This window comes from Gigantopelta aegis, chromosome 8 (genome assembly GCF_016097555.1).
Source record: "Gigantopelta aegis isolate Gae_Host chromosome 8, Gae_host_genome, whole genome shotgun sequence".
NCBI lineage: Eukaryota > Metazoa > Mollusca > Gastropoda > Neomphalida > Peltospiridae > Gigantopelta > Gigantopelta aegis.
Window position 1 is genome coordinate 32,238,279 of NC_054706.1, and position 23,962 is coordinate 32,262,240.

A 23,962-nucleotide genomic window follows, 5' to 3' on the forward strand; every position below is an offset into this window, starting at 1 on the left:
TGGGGTGGGGGTCGGGGTGCGTAATCGACGAGTTGCTAGGGAGGTCCGGGGGCATGCCCCCCCCCCCCCCCCGACATTTTGTAAAATCTAGAATGCAGGAAATGCATTTTCCTGCATTCTGGGAAGTAAATTTGAAATGTACTCCCCCCCCCCCCCCCATCCCCCTGCGTACAGGCCTGTGGTGTAGTACGTAGCCGATCGACCCGCGCCACATCATCGTAATACTAGACCACAGAAATGTCAACAACGCTTAAAGAAATTGTCTAGCAGAAGTGACCTATTTTACTTTTTTCCACTTTAATGTGTAAAATCCAGCTGTACACGCTGTACATGCTATATTACAAACATGCAGACTAGCAGCCGAGAGAAACATAATGGGACGAGGTTAATACAGTGGGACCAAAACGTTTGTACGTATGCCTTACACTTTTTTTTATATTTGGATAACTATTTCATCGTTATCATCATCATCATCATCACATTTGTATTATGTAAGTTGTAGGCTACGTACGGCTTAGATCTTTCATAATTAGATACATGCACTTATATTATACTTATATTATCATTATCGTATTCGACATCATCAACATCATCATCATTATCATCATATTTTTATTATGCTTTACTATTTTCATATTTAGATATTTATATTATCATTATCGTCGTCGTCATCATCATAATCATCATCATCATCATCATCCATCATCATCGTTATTGTAAGAATATAAAGAGGGAGTGGGTGTGAGTGGGGCTGCCTCCATCTCATCATGAATAAGAACTGAGCTTTTTTTCCAGACCAGATCCTTTTGATACACTGTATTCCTTTAAGGATTAAGTTTCTTTTATTTAACGACACCACTAGAACACATTAATCATCGGTTATTGGATGTGACATAGAAAACCCGATAAATTTTTCCATTAGTAGCAAGGGATCTTTTATATGCACCTTTGATATACCAACGGTGACGCACTGGCTGGAACGAGAAATAGCCCAATGGGCCCACCGACGGGGATTGATCACAAAGCGACCGCGCATCAAGCAACCGCTTTACCTCTGGTACCGCAACCATTCCCCTCCGATTGGTAGGTACAGGGATCGTAATTCACATGAAACATATCGTATACCCTCAGGATAATTCGGAATATTTTCAAATTATTTTCAAATCACTGGCATGATTCTGCAAGTAAGGTTTTGATTGGTGGACATGAGCTCCAACTAGCTGCTGTTAGATCCACATGTAATAGTGGAGCTAATTTTAATTAGATTGCAGTGATCCATAACTGGTTCAACAAAGGCCATTGTTTGTGCTATCCTGCCTGTGGAAAGCGCAAATAAAAGATCCCTTGCTGCTAATCGGAAAGAGTGGCGACAGCCGGTTTCCTCTCAAACTCTTTGTGGTCCTTAACCATATGTCTGACGCCATATAACCGTAAATAAAATGTGTTGAGTGCGTCGTTAAATAAAACATTTCTTTCTTTCTTTCCTTGAATTGTTTGCCGGTATGCAGGTACGTACGTGGGGATTTTATCTGGGGGTCTAGACCGTGACGATCGAAGCGTATAAGGGGTTCGAACCCCTGTCTTGGACAAATTCACCGGAGAATCGCGGAGGATGTGCCCAAGACAGTCGTGCTTGAACCTTCAGTGGATGTAAGCACGAGTCAAATGGGTTATTGATAGGGGTTCGAATCATGGAATGCTCCTTCGTAAAATATATTAAAACAAAAAGAAAATTTATTTGAGCAGGGAAGGGTTGACCCCCGAAATCCCCTCCCTGTTCATACGCCTAGTGTACATGTGACATATATATATATATATATATATATATATATTAGAGATGTAACGATATGAGAGGTCGCGATACGATACATATCCCGATACTTGGGTCGCGATGCAATTCAATGGAATTTCAGGTTTCGTTAACATGTTTAGGTTTCAGTGCAGACCGCTGGGCAGTTACAACATCCCCTGCTGTATTGAAAACCCTTTCAGATGGTACAGACGTAGAAGGAAAAAACATATATTTTTGGCAACTGTAGCAAGTATAGGAAAGTACACTGAATGTGTCATCCACCATAGTAAAGAACAGCTTAGCAAATTTCGTAAACAAAAAATAAACCTGTGATGTACGTGACGACATCAACGTCGAGGACTATTAAAGGGACATTCCTGAGTTTGCTGCATTGTAAGATGTTTCCGCCTAATAAAATATTTCTACGATTTAACTTACATATTAAATATATTTTCGTGTTTAGAATATCAATGTCTGTATATTCAATGTGTTTCTGGTCGTCTTAATATTTGTGAGAAGCCCAAACTGGATTTTGTCTTCAAATAATTTCGTACGTACGAAAAAATTACATTTTTGAAAATAAAATGAAATTTAAACTAGTACAAATATTAGAACGATCAGAAACACGTTTAATATATAGCCACTGATATGTTATACAGAAAAATATATTTGATATGTAATTACAATCGTTAAAACGTCTTTGTTAGTCGATAACATCTTAAAAAGTGCAGCAAACTCAGGAATGTCCCTTTAATAGACACCTCAAATGCTGGGAATAACAGCAACTGAACGTCGAAATTACATTTTCATTGCTCTACTGTACATGTTAATTAGTCCGTAAATTTATGCTTCAACTTTTTTTTTTTAATCAGAAATGATTAAAACATGAATATATCGTATTGTATCGCGATACAGCTGTCCTGAATCGATGTATCGTATCGTGGCCCTCGTATCGCGATACGATACTGTATCGCCGTATCATTACAGCTATAATATTTATACATGTATATATCTTAGTGCTACATAATATACTATATAATAAAGTTGTGCTTACCCAGAAATCGGGGCACCTTACAATTTCTCCTGACAGCCCATTGTGTCATCGTACATGCCTAACACCCCATAGTAGTCATCGTTTAATGTAGCAAAAAGAAAGAAATGTTTTATTTAACGACGCACTCAACACATTGTATTTACGGTTATGTCACGGGGATTCTATAATTCCCGTAACTGAATAAAACACGATTATCAAAATATCTCTCCTAACTGTATATCTATTAGATCTCTCTGTAACAGGCTGTTAAACCCTAGTATGGCTCGTCTAGGTATGATCAGAGATACGATCTTATATAAAGTATATATTATTATAGCACGTTAGTTCTCTAGAAAACACAACAAAAACACAATACACTTTGGAATCTGTATTAATCTACGCTGACAAATGTACAGCCGTAGTAGTAAATTAATAACAGCAATAATAACAACCCAGAACTGATCACTTAATTAGTTAATCTCTAGGTGTCTAGTTACACAATATGCGAATCACTTCACCGTTACACCACACCCACACGTGTGATAATTGAGAAACGCTTACAGGAGAAGTTAATTAATAAAGGAATTACAACACCATTCCTAACTGGTTAATTTTTAATTAACCCTTACTACTCATTCAGTAACGTGTGATAATTTAGGAACGCTTCTTGGGGAACTTAATTAATAAAGGAATTACAGCTCTATTCCTAACGGGTTAATTTTTAATTAACCCTAACTACTCATTCAGTAACCTTTAACACAGAATTAATACTTATCACAATAAAGACAATAACCTACAGTGTACCTAGGGTCTTCTAGGATGACTGGCTAAGCTTTATATTACCAAATACTCATATAATGTTAGAACAAAAAGTCTACGATTTACTTCGTCAGATGACCGAAGACTGTCTAAAGAATATTGGTATAATACAGTATTAAAATAATTAAAGTCACATAAATCACATCAAGGTTATACACAGAGCAGAAATGATATTTACCAAGTCCTAACGGACTACGTTCTCAGGAAGCTTCCTAATTCGTTCTCCTAGATATCTATAAATTCTAGCTATTTATTATAAATCAGGATTTTGCCTGGGGATACAAGGCGGTACCTCACGTATCATCTCATAGTCTGACTCTACTAGAGTCGGTATTATTTCTCTCTGATCGTCAGACTTACTGACGCCATCGTCGCCAAAATCACGGTTGTAAAACCGCACTCGCAGAGGTATTACGTAACTACTCGCCACATGGCCTCCACAGCGGGACTAAGTGCATATTGGAATGTCCGATCGCGCGAAGTATTACGTAACAAGTTGCCCATCTGGGCTACGGGCAATTAAACTGCACACGGCCCTCTAACACGATTAAAATCGCCACAGGCGAAACAAATTTAAGAGAATATACCGTCACAGGTTATATGGCGTCAGACATATGGTTAAGGACCACACAGATTTTGAGAGGAAACCCGCTGTCGCCACTACATGGGCTACTCTTCCGATTAGCAGCAAGGGATCTTTTATTTGCGCTTCCCACAGGCAGGATAGCACAAACCATGGCCTTTGTTGAACCAGTTATGGATCACTGGTCGGTGCAAGTGGTTTACACCTACCCATTGAGCCCTGCGGAGCACTCACGCAGGGTTTGGAGTCAGTATCTGGATTAAAAATCCCATGCCTCGACTGGGATCCGAACCCAGTACCTACCGGCCTGTAGACCGATGACCTACCACGACGCCACCGAGGCCGGTCGTTTAATGTAGCCGTTTAATGTTTACCAAAAAAGAGTTTGTTTTGTTTAAAGACACCAACAGAGCACATTGATTTATTTATCATCAGCTATTTAATGAGGGGGAGACCCAAGGAGACCTGGAGAAGATCGGTGGAGTGAGAGATGAAGGCTATTGGGTGGAGTTGGGGCCAGGTGACGAAGCTTGCAACGGACAGACAGCATTGGCGTTCTTTGGTGTCGGCCTTATGTGTGACCGCACACGAAGAGGATTAAATAAGTAAGTAATTTAATGTCAAACATTTGGTATTTTCGACATATAATCATAGAGATGAAACCTGCTACATTTTTGTTCATTAGTCAGGTCAGGTCAAAGGGCTTTACGTGCACATTCAGAGCAAGCTGTTGTAACGCACGTTCATTAGTAGCAAGGAATCTTTTATATACACCATCCCACATATAGGACAGAACATACCACGGCCTTTAACATAGAGTCGTGGTGCACTGGCTGAAAAGAGAAATAGCCCAATGGGTCCACCGACGGGGATCGATCCTAGGCGAGCGCTTTACCACTGGGCTACGTCCCGCGTCGGCTAACATTGGATGTCAAACGTTTGGTAATTTTCATAGTATTCCCGTCCCTTAATGTTTGCCATGGCTCGCGCTGGTTTTCACTTCTATCCCGTTACGGGCCAGTTACCTCTTTATTTATTTAAAGTGACCCCGAAAAAATTGGGCGTATTCATAACTCTACCAGTCACACAATGCGCCATACTTTTAACGAGTGTTCGGTGGTGAATGACGGGGTAGAATACCGACAACAATATACAACCAGGTCGATGTTCGTACATGTAGATTTTAGATACATTTGCTGTCTGGGTGTGGCGGAGTACAGTGTGTTAACTGTTTCGTAGAGACTGGGTGAGGTTTTACAGGTGAAGAAGACCAAGACGGAAGTTACAGTAATCACGTATGTTGAACAAATGTGAATTTTTTGGTTTTGTTATTTTAATTGTATCAAGTGACCTCTCTCTCTGTCTTTCTTTTTCTCTGTGTCTGTCTCTCTCTCTCTGTCTGTCTCTCTCTCTGTCTGTCTGTCTCTGTCTGTCTCTGTCTGTCTGTCTGTCTGTCTGTCTGTCTCTTAAAAATATGAAACGGTAAGTAGAAATGGTATTACAAACACCAGGATGACAGGAAACACTTCGGATGTAGACGGAAAACGAAAATCTAAACAATAAAATCAATAAAAGTAATGTCTGATTTCAAAAGTGCTTTAAAAATAGGGTCGGCAGGGCCGTACCCTCCGGGGGCCGGACAGTTGCCCCCCCTGAGAATATCTCTTTTTTTTTTTACTCCAGAAAATAGCATACACAATTAATTTATATAGTAGTGCCTCCCGCACCCCCACTAGGATTTTGATCAGAGTACAGCCCTGGTCGGTCGCTTTAAACTTGTATACGTGTTGTAGACATGCTCATGACCTTTCTAGTTTTAGGTAGTATCTAGTGCCCATCGTAGCATATGTTCTACATGAACTAAAATACTAAATAAACTCAAAATTTAATAACTGGTTATACCAGTTTGATTATTTTACATGAACAAATAAAAATGGCTGAACAACGTTTTTATTTGACAATTTTTTCATAAATAAACTAAACTATCATATTTGTCGTGTTTATTTTATGTGCTAATTATTAACACTACAAATTAACAAGATAGCTTTTATAATGAAGGTTTTATTAACAAAATATTAATTTAAGAACGTCATATATCGCATGTGGGATAGAACATTCTTACATAGCTTTCTTTCGTGGGGTAGCTCTGTCCCATTTACCTGAGGATGGGAGAAAAACGATATCCAACAGCCGCACTATTTAAAAAACATTATCAAGGGAGATAATCCATGTATGCTCTCTGGTGCTCTATGTCAACCGGGTGTCCGCACTAAGCCCGGCATCAATATGGTCGTATCCGCGGAGGCGGGTGCTGCCAGGTTGACTAAGGAGGGACGAATCAGCCCAGGGCGAAAACGCAGCAGGCAGAAGTTCCCGTGTCGTGCAGTAGTGGGTTCGCACCTGTGAGTAGGTGGCAGTTGGCAGCCCGTCCGATAAAGAGGGACTTATTCCTTCTCTCTCTCTCTCTCTCTCTCTCTCTCTCTCTCTCTCTCTCTCTCTCTCTCTCTCTCTCTCTCTCTCTCTCTCTTATATATATATATATATATACTGAAACACAATGAAAACGCAAAAACAACTTTTCATTGCAAAAATTAATTGATGGATAATGTAATATGACATTAATGACTGGTATTCATAAGATACATTCATATGAAAACATGGCCAGTTATCATCAGTAATAGAGTTGCATTCGTAATCGAAAATTTAACCCCCCCATATCAACGGCAGTATCTGGTGTGTCCACCATTTGCCAGTGAGCATGCGTGAAGACGACGGGGAAAGGATTGGCACAAACATCTCAAATAAGCCACAGGAATGTTCCTCCACTCCTCCTGCAACGCCTGTGCAAGCTCAGCGACGTTACGCGGTGGTGGCTGGCGGTAACGTACACGACGTCCTAACTCATCCCACATGTGTTCAATTGGGTTCAAATCCGGTGAAACGGCGGGCCAGTTCATAACGGCGATGCCGGCTTGTTGCAGGAATGCCTGGGTAATTCTTGCAGTATGTGGACGGGCATTGTCTTGTTGAAACAGAAGGGGACCTCCTGGTCTTCAGTGACGGCGCAAAAGTGGCTGGAGAACTGGTCTTAGAATAACGTCAACATAACGCTGGGCTGTAAGGGCATCGTGGACAATGATGAGATCACTCCTGAAATTACAGTTGATTGCCCCCCATACCATCAGACAACCGCCGCCAAACCGTACACACGTGCTCTTCCATCGGCAAAAGAGACAGAGAAACGAGACTCATCTAACAAAAGAATGCTCCGGTAGAAGGCTGGTGGGTGATTACCATTCTGGAGAGCAAACTGTAGTCTCGCAGCACGATGTCGCGGTGTCGTGATGTTACCGTTGTACGGGCGTCTGCATCTGAGTCCAGCCGTTCTGAATCGACGGATGACCGTCATCGGATGGATAGGCCTTCCATGGCGTTCTATCGTGTTGCTTGCTGTCATCGTCGCAGTTCTGATCCGGTCACGGAGGTGGTGTCTTCCGATCTTGGCGTGGGGTCGTAACGAGACGTTGACCAGGTCGAGGTCGATCACGGACACTCCCGGTCTGTTGATGACGTTCAACAAGTCGTCCAATAGTTGATGGATGTACTCTGAAGGTCCTAGCAACTTGGCTTTGCGAAGACATGCAGCATGATTGAGCATGTAGTGAACGCATTTCACACCGTTTTGTGTGTTTCTGCTATTGTATGTGTAACGAGAACAAAACCAGGATTAAAACCCAGACAAAAGAACCAATCAATGGCTTCCTCTCATAAATTGTTATTTTAAGTCCAATAAATATATTTTTCATTAATCACAACAAAATATTGAAAAATATCTGTTTTGCGTTTTCATTGTGTGTCAGTATATATCTTTGATTCCAAATAATGCATGCAGTAGGTTATTTCATCTATTAATGAAAACCAATATTAGGAATTTTTTGTAACGATATTTATTAATATTTTACAGTACTTTATAGATTGGGCAACGGGCAATATCTTTATTTTATATTACAAAACGTGGCCGACAATTATTACAATAACAATACGCGTATTCCACACACACACACACACACACACACAAATGCACGCACGCATACATACACACGCACGCACGCATACACACACACGCACGCACGCACACGTCATGGGAAAAGACAGGTCGACAAACATTGAAAGGGAACTGATGAATGAATTGTGAGAATGTCAGTTATCTGAAATTGTTAACTGTTGTACCGTGTTACTAATATAAATATTAAAGGTGAAAATATAACATACATAACATTTTATATGGACGCGTCGTGGTGTATATATATTATTTTGGCTTAAAGCCGACCTTCCCCATCATCCCAGAAACCAATTTTTATAGGCATTTAGCACCGGCTTCGGTGGTGTCGTAAGCCATCGGACATAAGGCTGGTAGGTACAGAGTTCGCAGCCCGGTACGAATTTTAACGACTCAATGGGTATGTGTAAGATCACAACACCCTCTTGTCTCTCACTATAACCACTAACCATTAACAACTAACCCACTGTCCTGGACAGACAGCCCAGATAGCTGAGGTGTGTGCCCAGGACAGCGTGTTTGAACCTTAATCGGATATAAGCACAAAAATAAGTTGAAACGAAATTAATCAGATTGCAAACAAACAGACAAATACACAAGCAAGAAAGGAAAAGAAATAGTCAAGAGCGAAATCCATCTTTTGATATCCACGAAAATGTTGATATGTTTAACATGGTACACAATTTTAGTTTCAATCGATCACTTTAGCAAATTCATACAATCCATCCATTCTTTATCTTTGCCTTTCTGTCTCACAATCTGTCTCCCTCCATGTCTGTGTGCGGATGTGTGTCTCTGCATGCGTGCGTTCGTGCATGTGTGTGTGTGCGCGCGTGTGTGTCTCTGTGTATGTATGCGCGCGCGCGCGTGTGTGTGTGTGTGTGTACATGTGGTGTGTGTGTATGTATGCGTCTCTCTCTCTCTCTCTCTCTCTCTCTCTCTCTCTCTCTCTCTCTCTCTCTCTCTCGCGGTATAAAATCCTGGCTATAAAACAGTGTTATTAGAGCATTCTTTATTCTTGTACACGTATATCCGTCTCGGAGATTTATGGTAATTTTGAAGATAAACTACCAACAAATCGCAAAGTATTGATTTAATTATGCCTTTACATTATAATTAATTAATGTTCACCATATTATCGTTTGACTTGCTTATACATTAATAATGAAAAATAAATCCATCTATGAACTTTTAGCTATGAACTATTAATAAAAAAAATGTGCTTGGTGTAAACACTTTTGTAAAAAATAAAATAATAAATAAAAAATAAAAATCGAAGCTTACTTAAAAAACCGAAACTCTTCGGCCCAGGGCGGAAACGCAGCAGGCAGAAGTTCCCGTGTCGTGCAGTAGTGGGTTCGCACCTGTGAGTAGGTGGCAATTAGTAACCCGTCCGATAAAGGGGAACACATTCCTTACTTTTTTTCTCTCTGTTTTCAAATAAAGTGTTTCTTTCTTTCCCGCATGCAGTAGGATATTTCATCTATTAATAAAAACCCATATTAGGAATCCACTTAAAATATATATATATATATATATATACTTTTTTTTATTTTTTTATTATTATTTAAAAAATCCAACTTTCTTCTCCGCATCAAATGAAAACTACATGGATGTATAATTTTTTTACAAAATAATTTATTAATATTTTACAGTTTGTTACATACTGTCATTGTCTATGGTTTTATTAGCAACTTTACATTTTGTCCGACGCCATATAACCGTAAATAAAATGTGTCGAGTGCGTCGTTAAATAAAACATTTCTTTCTTTCTTTCTTTTCCTCTCTACATTTACTCTGCAATCTAGTACAATCACTTTTATATGCACCATCCAATAGACAGGATAGCACATACCACGGCCTTTGATATACCAGTCGTGGTGCACTGGCTGGAGCTAGAAATAGCCCAATGGTGATGGTAGCAATATTGCATTTTTAAAATGTTGTCACTAGCAGGGAGCGGGTGCAATGCTTAAAAAATGGCACATACAATATTCATAACGTGGCAGTAGCCTGGGGGATGGAGGCCATGTTTTATAGACAGACGGAGAGTCAGACAGCCAATTTATTAACATCTTTATATATGCATGTCGCCCCATAACACGACTCATTGACAGTTTGGAAGCATGCCCACACTGTGGGTGCCCCTCCTCCATAAAATCGTGTCTACAAAACTGGCTATGGCATGCACCCTCACCCAAATTAAAGAAACAATCAATCAAACGCTCACCTCTGTTGATATATTCACTGACATTTTCAGAACAGCACAGTAGTTAGCAGTCGTCATTAAGTATTATTAGATCCACGCACAGTCATTTTATATGTATACACATTTAAAATAAATATGATTATAAATGTCAAACAGCGATTCTGTTCGCATATTTCTGAAATTAAAGTGTATTCAGGTGAATGTACGTTGTATCGCTTTGACATCAATAAACATATTAAAAAAACGCCAAGGCATTGTTGACGTCATGTCAAGGAATGTTGACGTTTTTGTGGTAACGGTTTCGAGAATTTTCGTAACCTAACGGTAAATGTCAAAATACCATTGAAATGAATAGTTAACGGGTGGGATATGCTATACATGCAACCAGTTAAATAGAGTTCTTTTCAAGACAACCCAAAGTTTATATATTTTCAGATAAAACATTTCACGTACCAAATCATGGTTGGACCCAATCACAATTGAATTTGTATTATGTTAACACAAAATTATTTTACTTGTGATTGTGACTAACGAATTATTTGATGGGCTCATACAGTCATTCATGATAATTAATTGACCACATCCAACCACTGTTCCTATTCGTTGCTGTCATCCATACACAATATTATCGATTCTATTCTCTTCCATACCGAATGTAAGCTAAACATAAATACTCTCTTTATACGTGGTCTCCGAACCTCCTGCCTCCATTGGGCGTACGTCGGTGGGCCCACTGGACTATTTCTCGTTCCAGCCAGTGCACCACGACTGGTATATCAAAGGCCGTGTTATGTACTACCCTGTCTATGTGATGGTGCATATAAAAGATCCCTTGCTGCTAATCAAAAAGAGTAGCCCATGAAGTGGCGACAGCGGATTTCCTCTCTCAAATATGTGTGTGGTCCTTAACCATGTCTGACGCCATATAACCGTAAATAAAATGTGTTGAGTGCGTCGTTAAATAAAACATTTCTATATTTTTCTTTATAGGCCTACGTGGTCTCTGAACCTCCTGTCTCCATCGGGGGTACGCATTTTATGGACGGCTCCTTAATATCTCAATGCTGTCTCCATCACTTTAAACCGGCCTCGGTGGCGTCGTGGTTAGGCCATCGGTCTACAGGCTGGTAGGTACTGGGTTCGGATCCCAGTCGAGGCATGAAATTTTTAATCCAGATACCGACTCCAAACCCTGAGTGAGTGCTCCGCAAGGCTCAATGGGTAGGTGTAAACCACTTGCACCGACCAGTGATCCATAACTGGTTCAACAAATTCCATGGTTTGTGCTATCCTGCCTGTGGGAAGCGCAAATAAAAGATCCCTTGCTGCCTGTCGTAAAAGAGTAGCCTATGTGGCGACAGCGGGTTTCCTCTAAAAAACAGCGTCAGAATGGCCATATGTTTGACGTCCAATAGCCGATGATAAGATAAAAAAAAAAATCAATGTGCTCTAGTGGTGTCGTTAAATAAAAACAAACTTTACCATTACTTTAAGGTACAAGTAAGGGCGGGACGTAGCTCAGTGGGAAAAACGCTCGCTTAAGGCGCAGTCGGTTTGGGATCGATCCTCGTCGGTCGGCCCATTGGGCTATTTCAGTCAGTGGGCCCATTGGGCTATTTCTCGTTCCAGCCAGTGCACCACGACTGGTATATCAAATGCCGTGGTATGTGCTATCCTGTTTGTGGGATGGTGCATATAAAAGATCCCTTGCTACTAATGGAAAAATATGTAGCGGGTTTGGTCTGTTAAAATGACCAAATGTTTTACATCCAATATGCAATGTGCTCTAGTGGTGTCGTTAAACAAAACAAACAAACTTTAAAGTATAAGATCGCTCGTCCGAGGTGCGATAGATCCGCGATTGAAAGTCCAAAGCCCGTGGTATGTACTGTGGCAATATGTATTAGTATTTAAAGAATCGTGTTTTTGTCTACATTGGCGAGAATATTATTTGCTGCGAGTCTATGATTTGCTATTAAAGATACAAGAAATAGCTTTAGATGTATACCTATTTTGCTGATACTAGACTATTGTACAGTATTTATTTAAATGCAATACGCGTAGCTACTGTGCTTATATGAATCAAAAATATTTATGGGTCACCGCGACCTTGTGACCCGTAACGTTTTCCAAAATAAGTTTCACTGGACCTCTATTGCCCCATCCGCGTCTGCATGCACGCACGCGCACACACACACACACACACACACACACACACACACACACCGGTCTAAATTAAGCAGGGTGGGGTGGGGGTGATATAGCTCAGTCGATGGGTGCTCGCCCGAGGTTTTTCACTGTACTCCTGGATTAAATTCCCAAAATGAAATACTGGATGAGCTGTGGCCATCCAGTTGAAATTCTGACCATTTCTTACTCCAAAGCCTAATCAACTACGATAGGTAACGCACCCACAAAGTGAAAAAACAAAACAAAACAAACAACACGCAAACACAAGAAAAGAAAGATTTTGATATCCACGAAAATGTTCATGTTTAACATATATATTGAAGCGATCACTTTAAGAAATACCAAACAATTCATTCAGTTATTTCAGACCAGTTTTGACATGCCTATGCCCACTAGCGTTCAGGCATGTTCAGTTATTGTCTTTGCCCCTCTATTTATCTGTCTGTCACCCTCCCACCCTGCCTGTCTGTCCTGTTCTGCTCCCTGTGTGCCAGTTTACGGCTCTGTGTCTCTGCGTGCGTATAATATTTGTGTATTATTATTGTACTGATCGTACAAGATCGCAAGTTTTGTAAAATGTCAGTCGTAAAATGTTGAGACTGATTTAGTTTTCATAAAAATGTACGACAATATGCTTTATGGTCAAAGAAGCAAAACAAAATTAAAAACAGAGAGAAAAAAAAAGGAATGATTCCCTCTTTATTGGACGGGCTGCTAACTGCCACCTACTGACAGGTGCGAACCCACTACTGCACGACACGGGAACTTCAGAACAGCACAGTAGTTAGCAGTCGTCATTAGGTAGTATTAGATCCACGCACAGTCATTTTATATGTATACACATTTAAAATAAATATGATTATAAATGTTAATCAGCGATACTGTTCGCATATTTCTGAAGTTAAACTGTATTCAGGTGAATGTACGTTGTATCGCTTTGACATCAATAAACATATTTAAAAAACGCCAAGGCATTGTTGACGTCATGTCAAGGAATGTTGACGTTTTTGTGGTAACGGTTTCGGGAATTTTCGTAACGTAACGGTATATGTCAAAATACCATTGAAATGAATCGTTAAAGGGACATTCCTGAGTGTGCTGCAATTGTTAAGATGTTATCGACTAACAGAGACTTTTTGACGACTGTAATTACATATCAAATATATTTTTCTGCATAAAATATTAGTGGCTGTATATTAAACGTGTTTCTGAGCGTTCTAATATTTGTACTAGGTTAAATTTAATTTTATTTCCTAAAAAGGATTTTTTCGTACGTACAAAAATATTTGAAGACAAAATGCAGTTTGGGCTTCTTACTAATATTAAGACGACCAGAAATACATTGAATATACAGACACTGATAATCTAAACAAGAAAATATATTTAATATGCAAGTTTAATCGTAGAAATATTTTATTAGTCGAAAACATCTTACAATGCAGCAAACTCAGGAATGTCCCTTTAACGGGTGGGATATGGTGTACATGTAACCAGTTAAATAGAGTTCTTTTCAAGACAACCCAAAGTTTATATATTATCAGATAAACACTTTCACGTAACAAAACATGGTTGGACCCAATGACTGTTGAATTTGTATTATGTTAATACAAAATTATTTTACTTGTGATTGTGACTAACGAATTATTTGATGGGGTCATACAGTTGGTCATGATAATTAATTGACCACACCCAACCACTGTTACTATTCTTTGCTGTCATCCATACATAATGTTATTGATTCCATTCTATTCCATACCGAATGTAAGCTAAACATCATACTCTCTTCATACGTGGTCTCCGAACCTCCTGCCTCCATCGGGCGTACGCATTTCATGGACGGCTCCTTAATATCTCAATGCTGTATTCATTACTTTAAGGTAAAAGAAAGGGCGGAACGTAGACTTAATGCGCGGTCGGTTTGGGATCGATGCCCGTCGGTCGGCCCATTGGGCTATTTCAGTCAGGGGGTCCATTGGGCTATTACTCGTTCCAGCCAGTGCACCACGACTGGTATATCAAATGCCGTGGTATGTGATATCCTGTCTGTGGGATGGTGCATATAAAAGATCCCTTGCTACTAATGGAAAAAAATAATATTTGCCGGTTTGATCTGTATCAAAATGACCAAATGTTTTACATCCAATAGCCGATAATTAATAAATCAATGTGCTCTAGTGGTGTCGTTAAACAAAACAAACAAACTTTAAGGTAAAAGATCGCTCGTCCGAGGTGCGATGAATCGCAGGATCCACCATTCCAACCACTGCTCGGCGATTAAAAGTTCAAAGCCCGTGGTATGTGCCCGATACCTCAGTTAATACCCATAATGAAAGTGTTTTTGAAGAATTGGATAAAATAATAACACCTGCTGAGATTGAACATGTTATTTCAAATCTTAAACGAGACAAAACCCCTGGCCATGATCTTCTGTTAACTGAATATTTCATAGAATTTAAAGACATTTTATTACCCGTTTTAAGCAAGCTATTCAATAGCATTATTGATTGTGGTTATTTCCCCAATTCTTGGTCAAACGGGATCATCCTACCCTTATACAAAAAGAACGACCCTAACGATGTAGGCAACTATAGAGGTATAACTTTATTAAGTGTTATATCCAAAATATTTACTTCTCTTATTAACAATAGACTTCTACAATGGAGCAGTAATCACAATATTATATCTGATGCCCAGTTCGGATTTAAGCCTGGCTATGGAACTTGTGATGCAATTTTTTCCATACATAGTCTGCTATCATCCACTTTAGCGCATAAAAAACGTTTATATTGTTGTTTCATTGATTACAAAAAGGCCTTTGATAGTATTAATAGAAATAGTCTTTGGTATAAACTAATCGGATACGGTGTCACAGGAAAACTATTAACTATAATTAGATCAATGTATAATGATGTTAAATCATGTGTTAAACACCACGGGTCCTTCTCTGATTCTTTTTCAACTAGTGTGGGTTTAATGCAGGGAGACGCACTATCGCCTATGCTCTTTTCTCTTTTTGTCAACGATATTGAACTTGACCTGTTAAACCACTGCAATAACTCTTACGAATTGAAATATTTGAACTTATTATTGCTAATGTATGCTGATGACACAGTTATTTTTTCAGAAAGTATAGAAGGCTTGCAAGAAATGTTAAATTGTCTAAATATATATTGTTATAAGTGGAATTTATGTATTAATACCGATAAGACCAAGGTTCTTATATTTCGTAACGGAGGTATTATACGAGATAATGAAAAGTGGTATCTAGGGGATAACGAATTGGAAATAGTAAATGAATTCAATTATCTGGGATTGGTATTAAAATTCAATGGAAAGTTTGTTGAGACACAAAAATGCATTGCTAATCAAGGTCGCAAAGCTTTATTTGGTTTGCTGAGAAAATTTAATGATTGTAACCTTAATGTAGAAACTAAGTTATATTTGTTTGATACTTATGTTAGCAGCATATTAAGCTATTGCTGCGAGATTTGGGGATACCATAGCGCTACAGATATTGAAAAGGTACACATCGATTTCTGCAAAAGAATACTTGGTGTAAGTAAAAAATGAACTAATATGATGGTATTCGCAGAACTTGGTCGCTTTCCTTTAACCACTTCTCGAAAATTCAGAATTATTAAATATTGGCTGAAAATATTAAATACTAACAACTGTATTTTAAAGAGCTGCTACGAATTATTATTAGATGATATCAATCTCCCTAGATTTAATTGGGCAAATTCTGTGAAAAATATTCTACTAGAAGTAGGCCTTCCTCACATATGGGATAGCCAACAGGTCGAAAATAAAACTTCTTTCTTATTCACAGTTAAACAACGTTTAGAGGATCACTTCATCCAGGATTGTAACAGAATAATTGATTCGTCATCTAAAGGATTCTTATATCAACATCTAAATCCTACTCATAATGTCAAGAACTATCTAAAAAAACGCCTTGAATTTGTATACAGCAAACTGATTACCAAAATACGATTATCTGACCATTGCCTTTGTATTGAAGTCGGGAGACGCCAAAATACCCCAAGAGAAAACAGATTATGTACACTATGTGATAATGAAACAATCGAAGACGAATTCCATTTTATTCTGAGTTGTCCTTTTTACCATGATCTAAGAATAAATTACATAAAGAAATACTTCTACGTCAGACCTTCCGTGTTTAAGTTAATCAAACTATTGAACTCGGAAAATATAAAAACTTTAAACAATCTTGGAAAATATTTATACAAGGCTTTTCTAAGAAGGGAAATGTTCATTAAAAATTAATATATTATGTTTACCCTCCTATTGACATTTTATATACTCTATTCATGTAATTTTGATTGTTAAATATCACACTATGTATATATGCACAACTGTTACTATGATAATAATATTGATGTTTATGTCGCGCCTATAGCCAGGATGGCTTTGGATAATAAAGAATACAGAATGTACTGTGGCAATATGTACTAGTATTTAAAGAATCGTGTTTTTGTCTCCATTGGTGAGAATATTATTTGCTATTAAAGATACAAGAAATCGTTTTTAGATTTATACCTATTGTGTTGATACTAGACGAATGTACAGTATTTATTTAAATGCAATATGAGTAGCTACTGTACTTATATCAATCAAAAATACTTATGAGTCACCGCAGCCTTGTGACCCGTAACGTTTTTCAAAAGAAGGGTACTGAACCTATATGGCCCCACACATGGATCCGCGCTTGTATACACACACACACACACACACACACACACAGACAGACAGACAGACACACACACACACACTCTCTCTCTCTCTCTCTCTCTCTCTCTCTCTCTCTCTCTCACTCTCTCTCTCTCTGGCGGTTTATAATCCTGGCTATAAAACAGTGTTATTAGAGCATTCTTTATTCTCGTACTCGTATATCCGTCTCGGAGATTTATGGTAATTTTGAAGATAAACTACCAACAAATCGCAAAGTATTGATTTAATTATGCCTTTACATTATAATTAATTAATGTTCACCATATTATCGTTTGACTTGCTTATACATTAATAATGCAAAATAAATCCATCTATGAACTTTTAGCTATGAACTATTAATTAAAAAAATGTGCTTGGTGTAAACACTTTTGTAAAAAATAAAATAATAAATAAAAATCGAAGCTTACTTAAAAAACCTAAACTCTTGGGACATTACATGTTACGTAGGGTTATAAATCGATATTAATATTTAGGTGTGGGATTCCTTCAGCCTTTTAACATCTCTTTTTCCCCATCACCTTTTTTATTTGGCTATCGCATCATAACATCACTCATAGACAGTGAGAGCACCCCACACCACACACCCCTCGATTGTAGGTGACTGCCCCCAATATAAAATCCTGACTACGCCAATGCGCCTTTCCCCTTTAACACCTGGTATCTTCAGGACATATGAGGGACAATCAAAAAGTTCCAAAACTGTGAAAAAGTCGTTAAAAGTCGCTCTGGGTGGGAGCCGGTACCGGGCTGCGAACCCAGTATTTACCAGCCTTATGTCCGATGGCTTAACCACGACACCACCGAAGCCAGACATAATAAATAAATAAGTTCTCTTTTTTTTTTAATCAAGTGTGAGAAACTGTAATATTTGAAGACAAACATCCCTAATTTTCCACTGCGTGCTGGTTTGGTCGAAATTCTAAATTAACAACAACGTTTATTGTACCGACGGAATGTGAATACTTTGATTTTCTCGTTTACGGAATTCTCCGAAATGCATAGTGTAAGCAACTTTAGGAATTTTTATACAGTGACACTGACATAAAAAAAATATAATACATATTTAGTTTTCATGTATTGTTATTATTATTTAAATTAGCGAAAACCATAGGTTTCCATAATTATTAAAGTTACGTTATTAAAACTAACAAATTTATAAAACATAATCAAGGGAGATAATCCTTGCACTGCCACGTATATTTGAGTCGTGCTGAAGTGAAATAATCTAAAATGTCACATTGTTTTCGCCGGGAGTTGTGGCGTGCTCCTGTAATCCAGCTACTTGGAAGCTATTTGGAATTTATCCTATAACATTCTTAGTATAGTTTTTAATGAACATTCTCTAGTAGCTATTAATCCTTTTTATGCTGAGGTGTTGTCAGCATGGGACTCGGTCACTAAAGGTGAACGTCATTTTGCTATGGATTTAGGTGAAATATTATCTCAGCCACTTTTTGATAATCCTTATATTAAGTATAAAGATAAATTGTTACTATTTAGTTCTTTTATTGAAAGTGATATAGTCACTGTGGCTGATATTGTTTATGAAGTTATACCAGGTTTTTTCCCTGTTTCTGCTGTTGTAGAAATTATTCAGGAAAAATGTCCTGATGTAACTAAAGCCAATATTTCTTCTGCTTATAATGTTATCATAAACTCACTTCCAGGTGAATGGAAAACAGTTATTAATAGTGAGAATAAAAATGTTTCTTTAGTAAAAGATTTATTTTTGATTTACAATAATGAAATAATAAATTCAAGTAAATTCACTGTTAAATTAATATATTCTCTTTTAATTGCTCAAAATTTCAAATTACCTACATGTTTAGAAAAATGGAAGGATTTAAGTTTTAATGTATCATGGAAGCCAATTTGGAAATCCATTCATTATTGTGATAAATCTCCTGAATTCATTGATTTGGATTTCAAAATAGCGCATAATATTATTTTTACATATTGTAAATTATATAAATATGGTAAAGTTTTGTCCAGTCAATGTCCAGTTTGTATGAAAGATGATGAAGATTTGTGTCATTTGTTTTTTATATTGTGATGAATTGTATGATTTATTATCAATCTTTCATGAAATGTGTATTGTAATATTTCAGAAAACAGGTTTTTCTTTACAACAGCTAAAAATATTATTACTATTTGGTTGTTATGTTCGAATACAAAATTGTCCATATGATTTCCTAAACATTATCTTGTCAATTTATAGAATATCAGTTTTTAAAAGACGTGTAATAGCTGAATCAAGAGGGTCAAATATCAATATTGTTAGATTGTTTAAGCACTACGTGCGTCAGTTCTTTGAATTACTTCTTAATAAATATCGTTTTCAAAATAAACTTCCTGTTTTTACTAACAAATATATTAAGGATAATAGGTTCCTTGACTTGAATAATGATGTATTAATCTTTAAATATCCTCTTAATATGTAGTATTAGCAGTCAATATTCCTCAAGATTTTATAAGAAATCTATAAAGTTTTAAATAATTATACAAGTGTGCTTGGTGTGAGTCAGTGAGTGGTTGTTTGTGTGTGTGTGTGTTTTTATTTATTTTTTATTATATACATGTTGTATTTATTTATGTATTATGTTGATATTGTAAATAAAAAGATAAAAAAAAAAAAAAAAAAATCCAGCTACTTGGAGGCATGGAATGACGGACGTCTTGAGGGCGGGGTTTCTGCTCTCTGGTGCTCTATGTCGATCGGGTGTCCGCACTAAGCCCGGCATCAATATGGTCGTATCCGCGGAGGCGGGCGCTACCAGGTTGACTAAGGAGGGACGAATCGGCCCAGGGCGGAAACGCAGCAGGCAGAAGTTCCCGTGTCGTGCAGTAGTGGGTTCGCACCTGTGAGTAGGTGGCAGTTAGTAACCCGTCCGATAAAGAGGGACACATTCCTTTTTTTTTTTCTCTCTCTGTTTTCAAATAAAGTGTTTCTTTCTTTCCATGCAACGCATGCAGTAGGATATTTCATCTATTATATTAGGAATCCACTTAAAATATATTTCTTTATTATTTATTTATTTATTATTATTTAAAAAACCCAACTTTCTTCTCCGCATCAAATGAAAACTACATGCATGTAAAAAATTTAAACAAAATAATTTATTAATATTTTACAGTTTGTTACATACTGCCATTGTCTATGGTTTTATTAGCAACTTTACATTTTGTTCGACGCCATATAACCGTAAATAAAATGTGTCGAGTGCGTCGTTAAATAAAACATTTTTTTCTTTTTTTTCTTTTCCTCTCTACATTTACTCTGCAATCTAGTACAATCACTACTACATGTATAACAATACGCAAATCCCACACAAACATATGCATGACAGTGGCGGATCCAGCTTCAAATATAGTAGGAAGGAAGGAAGGAAATGTTTTATTTAACGACGCACTCGACACATTTTAAGGACCACGCAGATATCGAGGGAGGAAACTCGCTGTCGCCACTTCATGGGCTACTCTTTTCGATTAGCAGCAAGGGATCTTTTAAATTAAGGGAGGAAACCCGCTGTCGCCACTTCATGGGCTACTTTTTTGATTAGCAGCAAGGGGTCTTTTATATACACCATCCAATAGACAGGATAACACATACCACGGCCTTTGATATACCAGTCGTGGTGCACTGGCTGGAGCTAGAAATAGCCCAATGGTGATGGTAGCAATATTGCATTTTAAAAATGTTGTCACTAGCAGGGAGTGGGTGCAACGCTTAAAAAAATGGCACATACAATATTCATAAGCACACTAATATTATATTATGCATATGGTTAATTCGTCCACAGAAATATCAAGCTGAAAATTGTAAACATGTTCCCCACTAAAAAAGCAATAAATGCATTATATTCATTTGTTAAACACCTAATGTTTCGGCGCACTTCAAATTTTGGAGGGGTTGCCGCACCTCAAACATCCTCCTCTTGAATCCACGCATGCAGTCCTTCGAGAGCAATTCTTATGGTTAAACTGATGCTATAAACTGAACTGAACTGAACTGAATTAACCTTGCGAATATGTCTGGCAGTGTCTGTATTAATAGGCATTGACATAGCCTTGGGGGTGAGGGGGGGGGGGGGTGGAACATGGCAGTAGCCTGGGGGATGGAGGCCATGTTTTATAGACAGACGGAGAGACAGACAGCCAATTTATTAACGTCTTTATATATACATGTCGCCCCATAACACGACTCATTGACAGTTTGGAAGCATGCCCACACTGTGGGTGCCCCTCCCCCATAAAATCGTGTCTACAAAACTGGCTATGGCATACACCCTCACCCGAATTAAAGAAACAGTCAATCAAACGCTCACCTCTGTTGATATATTCACTGACATTTTCAGAACAGCACAGTAGTTAGCAGTCGTCATTAGGTAGTATTAGATCCACGCACAGTCATTTTATATGTTTACACATTTAAAATAAATATGATTATAAATGTCAAGCAGCGATTCTGTTCGCATATTTCTGAAGTTAAACTGTATTCAGGTGAATGTACGTTGTATCGCTTTGACATCAATAAACATATTTAAAAAACGCCAAGGCATTGTTGACGTCATGTCAAGGAATGTTGACGTTTTTGTGGTAACGGTTTCGGGAATTTTCGTAACGTAACGGTATATGTCAAAATACCATTGAAATGAATCGTTAAAGGGACATTCCTGAGTGTGCTGCAATTGTTAAGATGTTATCGACTAACAGAGACTTTTTAACGACTGTAATTACATATCAAATATATTTTTCTGCATAAAATATTAGTGGCTGTATATTAAACGTGTTTCTGAGCGTTCTAATATTTGTACTAGGTTAAATTTAATTTTATTTCCTAAAAAGGATTTTTTCGTACGTACAAAAATATTTGAAGACAAAATGCAGTTTGGGCTTCTTACTAATATTAAGACGACCAGAAATACATTGAATATACAGACACTGATAATCTAAACAAGAAAATATATTTAATATGCAAGTTTAATCGTAGAAATATTTTATTAGTCGAAAACATCTTACAGTGCAGCAAACTCAGGAATGTCCCTTTAACGGGTGGGATATGGTGTACACGTAACCAGTTAAACAGAGTTCTTTTCAAGACAACCCAAAGTTTATATATTATCAGATAAAAACTTTCACGTAACAAAACATGGTTGGACCCAATGACTGTTGAATTTGTATTATGTTAATACAAAATTATTTTACTTGTGATTGTGACTAAAGAATTATTTGATGGGGGCATACAGTTGTTCATGATAATTAATTGACCACACCCAACCACTGTTACTATTCTTTGCTGTCATCCATACATAATATTATCGATTCCATTCTATTCCATACCGAATGTAAGCTAAACATCATAAATACATTGAATATACAGACACTGATAATCTAAACAAGAAAATATATTTAATATGCAAGTTTAATCGTAGAAATATTTTATTAGTCGAAAACATCTTATAGTGCAGCAAACTCAGGAATGTCCCTTTAACGGGTGGGATATGGTGTACATGTAACCAGTTAAACAGAGTTCTTTTCAAGACAACCCAAAGTTTATATATTATCAGATAAAAACTTTCACGTAACAAAACATGGTTGGACCCAATGACTGTTGAATTTGTATTATGTTAATACAAAATTATTTTACTTGTGATTGTGACTAAAGAATTATTTGATGGGGGCATACAGTTGTTCATGATAATTAATTGACCACACCCAACCACTGTTACTATTCTTTGCTGTCATCCATACATAATATTATCGATTCCATTCTATTCCATACCGAATGTAAGCTAAACATCATACTCTCTTTATACGTGGTCTCCGAACCTCCTGCCTCCATCGGGCGTACGCATTTCATGGACGGCTCCTTAATATCTCAATGCTGTATCCATTACTTTAAGGTAAAAGAAAGGGCGGAACGTAGACTTAATGCGCGGTCGGTTTGGGATCGATGACCGTCGGTCGGCCCATTGGGCTATTTCAGTCAGTGGGCCCATTGGGCTATTACTCGTTCCAGCCAGTGCACCATGACTGGTATATCAAATGCCGTGGTATGTGCTATCCTGTCTGTGGGATGGTGCATATAAAAGATCCCTTGCTACTAATGGAACAAATAAATGTAGCGGGTTTTGATCTCTATCAAAATGACCAAATGTTTTACATCCAATAGCCGATAATTAATAAATCAATGTGCTCTAGTGGTGTCGTTAAACAAAACACACAAACTTTAAGGTAAAAGATCGCTCGTCCGAGGTGCGATGAATCGCAGGATCCACCATTCCAACCACTGCTCGACTGTTTTTGTCTCCATTGGTGAGACCGGCCTCGGTGGCGTCGTGGTAGGCCATCGGTCCACAGGCTGGTAGGTACTGGGTTCGAATCCCAGTCGAGGCATGGGATTTTTAATCCAGATACCGACTCCAAAACCTGAGTGAGTGCTCCGCAAGGCTCAATGGGTAGGTGTAAACCACTTGCACCGACCAGTGATCCATAACTGGTTGAACAAATTCCATGGTTTGTGC

General features: G+C 37.9%; 1 protein-coding gene across 2 annotated transcripts in view; it reads left to right on the forward strand.

Moving 5' to 3' along the window:
* Nucleotides 1-218: 218 nt before the first annotated feature.
* LOC121378878 overlaps nucleotides 219-23,962 on the forward strand; it is a 41,120-nt gene continuing 17,376 nt past the window's right edge. Inside the window, exons 1-2 of one of the 2 annotated variants that reach the window (XM_041507233.1) lie at nucleotides 219-410; nucleotides 4,663-4,832. The gene's annotated coding sequence lies outside the window, so the exon portion shown is untranslated. Of the gene's footprint in view, nucleotides 411-4,662; nucleotides 4,833-5,291; nucleotides 5,523-23,962 lie in introns of those variants that run through there. The other variant, XM_041507232.1, reaches the window with a different exon arrangement.